Genomic DNA, 10,004 nt, shown 5'->3' with positions numbered 1-10,004 from the left:
ACGTTAAGAAATGAGAGTAAAGTGTACTCAATGTGGAGCAATCAGGTTCATATTTGGGATTCCTCTGCCTCCCTTGCCATCTCTGTTGGGATGAAACCCAGCTGCTGAAAGGACTATTGGGAAGCTCAGAAGAGGGAAAAGAGCAGAGAAGTAGGTTGGCTCTGTTTCTACCTCCTGGAAACTCCTCTGTTCATTATAGGCATACGTTTTTTTTTTCTTATTGGTATTTCAATAATTCTGTGCCATATAATTCCGGATATTCACATTACTATGTCCACATTGTGAACAGCATGAAACTGCTTATAATCCTATTGTGGGGATACATAATAACAGAGGACAAGCCCAGTGAAAAATCATCATGTCACTTTCTTTTCCATCGGGCAGATCTGACTCCATTCATCAGAGAGAAAACCCTGTAATCCTTACCAATGCATAACTGTCATCACTGTCTTATTTCAGTTTGCATGCCCTTGAAGCATGTTAGTTCTTCTAATCTCACTGGTATGTGATATAAATATAGAAACATGGATTGATAATGCCCATACTTACACCTTTATAACCCCACATACATTTTAGTCCTTACTGTTTTCCCAGGAAGAATGAGCTGAGCTTTCACAGGCTTTCTATCCCATACTCAGGTTCTTAAGCCTTGTTGAAGTAGTAGTATAAATTTCTATTGTGATACTGTTTTCATCAAAGTTTAAAATGGATCTAGCTAACTGCAACATAGCTCTTCCTTAACCACAAAAATATTTCTCATTCTTCTTATGATTTCATAGTACTCTATTTTTTAGATATACCATAGTTTATTTAATGACTCTTTTACAATTATAAATCATGCTGTAAAAAATATCTTTATACACAAGCATTTTCATATTTTTGCCAGTGTATCTGACAGATGGAAATCTAGAAATTGGGCAAAGGGTGAATACATGTACCATGTTGTTATATATTGGCAAATTTCCCTCCAAATTGATTATACCATTTTACCTTCCCACCAGAAATTTACAAGGGTTCTTCTTTCCCTATTGTCCCATCAATAACATTTGTCATCAAACGTTTGAAATTTTGCTTACATAATAGGTAAAAAATAACTAAAAATTTAATTTGAAGGAAATAAATTTTGAAGATTATGGAAGAAATGATTGAGTAAATTAGAGAATATAGTGAATTTCATTCATACTTCTGTGTTAGTAGTTTAGATGATTAGCAGCTGGTGATGTCCGGTACTTCATTTTCTCTGTTTGAAAAGTTCTTTCCATCTGTACGTTAGCCAGATCCATCCCATCTTTCAAGGCCCTAGTGTGATCCCTCAAGCAGCATAAATTATTCTCTGCTATATGCATCTATTCCAATTTTATCAACAGATAAGTTAAATTTTGCATATAGTATGCTGTACTGGTTTTTACATGTTTGTCTTTTCCCAGTGTACCTGTAAGTCTTTAAAAATTAAAGCTGCACAATTATTTTTGTTTTAACATGACATGAGAATTCCTGAAAACCATATGTTCTGGAAAACTCTGCATTTAAAATACTATGGAAAAATAGGGTTAGGAAACACCACTCAAAATATATGCAAGTTTGAAGCCAGAGCATTAACAGAAACAACAGCTGGTACCTGGAGAGACAACATAGACTGCTCAGATATGCAGTTCAGTGATGCTGAAGGTTGCCACAGTAGATATTTAACAAGCATTATAACAATAGAATGAAAATGTCAAGTAAAAGAATATTTGGTACTGAGATAATGCAGTTGATATGATGCTCTGAACCAGTGGGGCAGCTTCTTATATGGTCATGGGAATCAGTGCCACTTTCCAGAAGTCAGAAGCTGCACAAAACAAGAGATGCTTCTCTTTGTGAATGGAGCTTCAATTATAGTCATACTTCTAAAATTTTCTTTAAAACAGGTAAGAGAGCTCCTGATGGCAAGGCCTTTGACATTCAGTGTTGAAGGTTATATTTTGGTTTGCTTTGCCCAATGCAAACTTTACATTACAATGAAATTATTCTATAGTTTTTCAATAGTGTATGAAGATGAACAAACGAATGGGTAATCCAGTTGAGAAGTGGTGGTGACTTGGAATAGAGTAGTATCAATACAAATTAATTCTAAATAATTTTTGGAGGAAGAATTGATAGGATTTGATGGTGGATTGCATGTGAGGAAATACAGTGCTCAAGTTCCTGCAATAAAGTATAGATATTCTGAAAGTCTGGAGAAGATCCATTAAAGAGTCATGAAAGAGGTTTTATTCCCAGAAAGTTTAAACCTTTTCCTTCATATCCCTGCTATGAATCTCTTCTCACCTTTTAGAAACATCTTCTCCAAACTTACAGTAATTGATCTTGCCTCAGGATCAGTTGATCTCACTGGGTTATCCCAGAACCAGATATGGAGCCAAGGACTCAAGTGCAAGTGAATTATTAAGGAGAAACCATTAAATGTAGTAGAGTAGGAATGGAGAAGAAGCTGAGCAAAAATATAATTTTGGGTGCAATTCCAGACTCAGCAGTTCCAGCACGGAACTCCAGGGAAAAAATAAAGCTTAGTTTGTTCTGCTTCATGCCAAAGAAGTAGGCTTTTGTACTCCCATTTCAGTCATCCACTGGCTACTGGCAGACTGTAGAGTAGGAAATAGGGAGAATTAAAGCTCCCAGGGACCACTGAAGGGGAAGAATAAATAGCTATTCTTTTTTATCCAGTGAGTCACCTTTATTATTTATTCCAACTTTTGTTGGAAATGTGGTATACTTCCCTACAACAAACTGCAAGATGAATGTGCCATCCTAATTAATTAAAATGGAAATCTCAGGTCATATAGGTGAAGTATGATGCAGAAGGTCAGTATTTTAAATATGGCTTGTAGAAAAATGCAAGCACATATTTGCAGGCACTTGGCTAAATATTAAGCAAACAATAATGAAAAAGTCAGGTATGGTTACTGCCTTTAGTAAGAAACATGTGGTCAAATGTCTGTTTCAGAAACACTATAAAAAATGTTCAGACATGCATTAGAGTCTTCAGATGAAGCCCTAATCACCTTGGGAAAATTTTGTCACAAAGCATGGACATCATCTTACTCCCTCAACTTCATTTCTTATTCAAGAAGTGTTAGGATTTTCAGACTGTTATTCAGACTTTCTTGTTTTCACCTTATCCAGGAGTTACTAGCCTCCCCAGCCAACAGTATCCCCTGCCAACTGCTTCTCCACTTGGCTTAGACAGTGATTAATGAGTTATCCTCTCCATGCATGAAAACTTCCGAATCCAGATCGGAAACACTCCCAAAGAATTAGCCCAATGAGAATCAAAAGTGAAGGAAGATGTAAAAGAATACTGGAATGATAGAAATAAAATCACTGTCTTAAAGAGATACCTGCACTACCATGTTCATTGTAGCATTGTTCACCATAGCCAAGACATGGGAAAAATCTAAGTGTCCATTTACAGATGAGTGGATCAAGAAAATATGGCATACGTATACATATATACAATGGGATATTAATCAGCCATAACCAAGAAGGAAATCTGGCTATTTCAACAACATGGATGAGACTCAAGGGCATTATGCTAAGTAAAATAAGTCAGACAGAGAAAGACAAATACTGTATGATCTCATCTATATGTGGAATCTAAAAAAACCAAACTCAGAGAGAAGGAAAGTAGAATAGTGGTTATCAGAGACGGGGGTATGGTGACATTGGTCAAAGAGTACAAACTTAAGATGAATAAGTTCTGGGGATCAAACATACAACATGGTGACTATCATTAACAATACTGTATTCTGTACTTGAAACTTGCTAAGAGAGTATATCTTAAATATTTTCACCACACACATAAACTAAAAGATAATTATGTGAAGCGATGGACATGTTAACTAACTCTATTGTGGTAATCATTTCAATATATATATCCATGTGTCAAATCATCACATTATGTATCTTAAACTTACACAACATTATATGTCAATTTTATCTCAATAATCTTGAGGGAAAAAAGAATACTGGCATGCTCTTCTGATCTCTCTCTGGTGCAAACCTTGGAGAATAGACAGACCACTGTTTTTTCCCTTGCTCTTGTAGCCTCATGAGTGCAGGAAAAGTTGGAGCTGCAGCAAAGCACTTCCTCCAATTATGGGATTGCAGAATCTTCATGGATTTTTGCATGTCTGGGAATTCCTCAAAACTCACACCTGTCAGAAACTGAACCTGTGACTTTACCTGAGGAAGAGGAAGCATTGGGGGAATCACTCCCTTCCAGTAAACACCAGGGACTAAAATAGTCCTGAGACCCAGCCTGGAATCCTCTAGAGTGATTGACACAGGCCCAGCCCAGAGCTTCTCTGAAGTGACTAATGCTGCACAACTCAGAACTTCTTTATAGGGACTGACAGGATTTACCTGGGGTGTCTGGCACACCCCTGGACAAAGCTTCTTTGAGAACGTGACAAGGCAGAACCCCAGAGTTCACCAGCAATGAGGACTGAGACTCACCCAGAGTACCTTTGGGATGATTGGCACAGACACAGCCCAGGGCTTTTCTGAAGTGACTTGCACAGATATAGCTATATTTTAGGACTCCCCTGGAGTCACTTGTTCAAACATAGTCTAGTCTAAGCCTAGGGTAGCTGACACAGACCAGGGGTTCTCTGGAATGTGATGCAAATTTCATTCGCAGGAGGTAAGTAAAGAGCAAAGTGGACAGAGCACAGACTTGAACTCTTTTGTGAAGAGGATGATGGCTTATTACAAAGAAAATGTGTCTCCTTTGACACATTTCTAGGAAACAAGAAAGGAGATCAGAGGTCTCAAGTAAATAACCAGAAGTTTTTAACAAATTAGGTAATCTGGGAAAGGATGGAAAACAATGATTATGTATTAGGTTTTAGAATGTTCAAAGTGCTTGAGTATATATTATCTCATTTCACACCCACAACCATCCTTCAGATGGATAGGGCATCTGTAATAATAATCATTTTACCGTTGAGAAAACCCTAACTCAGAAACTGTCATGTCAGTAGCTCTGTGACTCACAGATAAAAATAATAACTAGAACTTTAACTCTGAATTTCTTACTCTAAAGTCCTTGCTATTGTAACTATGTGGCCTCAAACTATCATTTAGGTGGGATTTTCACAAGTTTTCTTAAGTATGCTATCTTGTTCTTTCTTGCTGAAACAGTGCATGGAATCTTCAATATGTTACCACAGAAAGGAGACACTCTGGATAGAAGTGTAGCTGGCCAGTCCACCTCAGCTAGGTTTCTGCATACTTTCCCCTTCCCTAGATTCTTTCCCCTTCTGATGGCTGCAAACACAACTACATTTATCCAAGGCTTTGTGCTTGCAAGACCATTAGTAAAACATTAGCTGAATTATACCTCATCAATAACATCCTGACAACCTCAACTGCATTAATGGAGCTACAGGAAGATCCGTTCTTTAGAATATCATCCCAGCAAACTCCCTTCCACCATCTCTCCCCTGCTTAGTAGGGGAAAACAGAAATTTAAAAAATGAAGAGAAAGGTGAAAGAGATGGAAGAGAAAGAGAGGAAAGGCTACATCAAAAGAAGGCAATGTAAAGGGATGGTTAGAGAAGGATCAAAACAAATGAAGGAAAATATGGAGTTACAACTGTGGGAGGGAGGCAGATGCAAGGTTTTGAATCACATTTTCATATTGTTTTGTGCACCCCTTGGGCCCTAAGAAGCAGCATTAGGGGGCTCTTTCAGGGGAAGAGAAAAGTGAAAGTCAAGCAAGTGGGGCTCTGAGCCCCTGCCTCTGCCCTTACTCATCCTCTTTGGACTTAAGTGTTGAGATTCTCTGCAGGATGTGGTTTGAAAGAAAAGGGAAGGTCATCTCTGCTTTAAAAGTCATAAAAACTAGTGCTATGAATATGCATTTCTCTCAGCTTCCTTAACTGAGAATTTCTTTTTTTTAAGTTTTTTTTAATGTTTATTTATTTTGGAGAGACAGAGATAGAGCACGAGCACGGGAGGGGCAGAGAGAGAGGGAGACACAGACTCCGAAGGGGGCTCCAGTTTCTGAGTTGTCAGCACAGAGCCTGCCTTGGAGCTCGAATTCACTGACTGTGAGATCATGACCCAGGAAGTCAGATAACCATCTGAGCCACCCAGGCGCCCCAGTTAACTGGGATTTTCTTTGATAACATCTGAACTTTTGACCTGAGACCATTTTCCGTCCTTGCCTTTTGTTACACATTGGCCAGTGTCTAAGTAGCATCATCTGGTTGTATCCTTAGGAAATTCTCAAACTATGTTATGTTGCCGTTTTTCTCCAGTTTCAACTATCAAAGCTACACTTTATTGGATTCTTTTCTATCTAACTGCTTTACCAAAAGATTTGGTTTAGTCTTTTTGAAACTATAAAGACTATAATAATATCGATAATAATAATGATGGTGGTGGTGGTGATGGCGAGAATGCCAATTTGTGTAGTGTTTTATAATTGTACATTTATTTCCACATCTCTTACCAAACAATAATTTAAAACATTGTTTAAAATATTTTTACAGGGGCGCCTGGGTGGCTCAGTCGGTTAAGCGTCCGACTTCAGCTCACACGATCTCACAGTCTGTGAGTTCGAGCCCCGGGTTGGGGTCTGGGCTGATGGCTCAGAGCCTGGAGCTTGCTTCCGATTCTGTGTCTGTCTCTCTCTCTGCCCCTCCCCCGTTCATGCTCTGTCTCTGTCTCAAAAATAAATAAACGTTAAAAAAAAATTAAAAAAAAATATTTTTACAAACACTTAAAAAATAATAGTGATTACTTTGCTCCATCATGGATTCACTAAGAATTTCATGACTAAAAACGTAGTTAACTTTTAAAGATAAATATCAGCATGTTAAACCAATTAACTAATGCCATTAAGATAAATGTTACTTAGTGATTCAATAAATGTTGATCATTACTTTGTAGGTACCAGGCATTGTAATGTGTATACAATGATGCATATCATTTGGTTTATGTCAAGGAGTACACAATTAGCTGGAGAGGACAAATATACAAATAATTATAATATAAAACCATTGATATAATAAGGGTATTTTAAAATGCTCTGAGGAACACAATAAAGATAGTAATTTATCCATTTGGGGAAGGAGATTGTCAGAAAAAGCTTCACAAAGAAGCTGACATTAGATCTTAGATTAAAGAATGAGTATTTGATACGGTTTATCTGAATTTCACTAAGGCATTTGATGAACTTTTTCATGAGATCTTTGTTACTACATTAAACAGATATAGTCCAGGTAACAGTACATATAACTGTTTATTTATACCCAACTCATGTCTGAAATTATTTGAAGTTACTTATAGAAAAAAAAATAGTTTTGCTGAATAGCCCAAAAAGTAGAGATTAAAAAATTGGTGCCAACTCACTTTAGGATATGGCTTAAGTGGTGTGCCCCAGAGTCATGGCTCTGTCCTAGGAAACATTTTGATTAAATATTTCAGGGGAGTGGACATCTGTGGCACAGTGAGTGATGTAAAGCTGTTATAATAATGCTTTTAAAATATCTTCTCAGAAAATAGCAATACATTTTTAAATAAATGTATATTGGAAAACAAAACCAAATGTACAACCTATAAAACACACACACACATTCAGAAGTCTTAACTGTAGAATCAACTAGAGACCCAATAGCATCATCAAACTGCTATAAAAATGATTAAACCTTAGACTACATTATTTACCAAGCACTTGGAGTTAAGCACTCTGCTGGTGCAAAAGATACAATGATGAATAGATTTCCCTCCTGGCATTAACTATTAGATGATATAAATATATGTACACATACACAATTGTACAGTGCTCTAATAGAGTTTTACACAAAGTGTTATAAGACACTTAAAGAATAATCCCTTGATTAGGCCAAGGGAGTGAAGGGAAACTTCACAAACAAAATGATGTTTCAGCTGAGACTTGCAAGACCAGAAGAAATTATACATAATTGCAGGAAGAGGTTTCCAAAAGTAGAGAGTAACATGCACAATACAAGAAGGGGTAAGAGAATATGAGGTATGCACAGAACAGAGAGTATTTTTGTGTAACCAGAGCACCAACTGTGTAGGGGATTTGGACCTGGAAAAATAAGCAGATACCAGAGAAAAAGACCTTGTTAAAGGTACTTTACTTTTTCCCAGGGATAATAGGTAGTGACTGAAAGACATTAAGCAGATGACTAACTTAATTGGGGTTGCTATCAGATCACACACAAGTCAAGGATGGTTTGTAGAGAATGAACTAGAATCAGGTTCCTGCAATATTCCAGGCCAGAGAAGATAAGAGTAGTGATGTAGAAGGTGACACTGAATCGGTGTTTTGGAAAAATAATAAATTTGGGGGTTAAATGAAAGGATTTTTGTCCCAACTCCTGCATCACGCAGCCTGGGTGGTGTCATTTTCCGAAATGAGTTAGATAAAAGGAGGAGGCTTGGGGTAGTGGAAGATGATGGGTGTAATTTATAACCCTTATCACTCTTTAAATCTGTGTAAATTATATGAGGCTGTATCATTGATGTGTGTAGTCTTTGCATCTAAATTCCTTCTGAATGGGGATCGCTGTGCCTACACTCTGTCTATACAGATATTTCCATGACTATTTTTTATATTTTGTTCATTCTTCATTCATTTATTGGGTCACAATTTTTTTTTCAAGGATATTTTTTTATTTATATATGAAATTTATTGTCAAATTGGTTTCCATACAACACCCAGTGCTCATCTCAAAAGGTGCCCTCCTCAATACCCATCACCCACCCTCTCCTCCCTCCCACCCCCCATCAACCCTCAGTTTGCTCTCAGTTCTCAACAGTCTCTTATGCTTTGGCTCTCTCCCACTCTAACCTCTTTTTTTTTTTTTTTCCTTCCCCTCCCCCATGGGTTCCTGTTAAGTTTCTCAGGATCCACATAAGAGTGAAACCATATGGTATCTGTCTTTCTCTGTATGGCTTATTTCACTTAGCATCACACTCTCCAGTTCCATCCACGTTGCTACAAAAGGCCATATTTCATTTTTTCTCATTGCCACGTAGTATTCCATAGTGTATATAAACCACAATTTCTTTATCCATTCATCAGTTGATGGACATTTAGGCTCTTTCCATAATTTGGCTATTGTTGAGAGTGCTGCTATGAACATTGGGGTACAAGTGCCCCTATGCATCAGTACTCCTGTGTCCCTTGGATAAATTCCTAGCAGTGCTATTGCTGGGTCATAGGGTAGGTCTATTTTTAATTTTCTGAGGAACCTCCACACTGCTTTCCAGAGCGGCTGCACCAATTTGCATTCCCACCAACAGTGCAAGAGGGTTCCTGTTTCTCCACATCCTCTCCAGCATCTATAGTCTCCTGATTTGTTCATTTTGGCCACTCTGACTGGCGTGAGGTGATACCTGAGTGTGGTTTTGATTTGTATTTCCCTGATAAGGAGCGACGCTGAACATCTTTTCATGTGCCTGTTGGCCATCCGGATGTCTTCTTTAGAGAAGTGTCTATTCATGTTTTCTGCCCATTTCTTCACTGGGTTATTTGCTTTTCAGGTGTGGAGTTTGGTGAGCTCTTTATAGATTTTGGATACTAGCCCTTTGTCCGATATGTCATTTGCAACTATCTTTTCCCATTCCGTTGGTTGCCTTTTAGTTTTGTTGGTTGTTTCCTTTGCTGTGCAGAAGCTTTTGATCTTCATAAGGTCCCAGTAATTCACTTTTGCTTTTAATTCCCTTGCCTTTGGGGATGTGTCGAGTAAGAGATTGCTACGGCTGAGGTCTGACAGGTCTTTTCCTGCTTTCTCCTCTAGGGTTTTGATGGTTTCCTGTCTCACATTCAGGTCCTTGATCCATTTTGAGTTTATTTTTGTGAATGGTGTGAGAAAGTGGTCTAGTTTCAACCTTCTGCATGTTGCTGTCCAGTTCTCCCAGCACCATTTGTTAAAGAGACTGTCTTTTTTCCATTGGATGTTCTTTCCTGCTTTGTCAAAGAT

Source organism: Herpailurus yagouaroundi, unplaced genomic scaffold (genome assembly GCF_014898765.1).
Source record: "Herpailurus yagouaroundi ecotype Mexico unplaced genomic scaffold, PumYag 218, whole genome shotgun sequence".
NCBI classification, from domain to species: Eukaryota; Metazoa; Chordata; class Mammalia; order Carnivora; family Felidae; genus Herpailurus; species Herpailurus yagouaroundi.
This window is presented reverse-complemented; position numbering follows the sequence as displayed.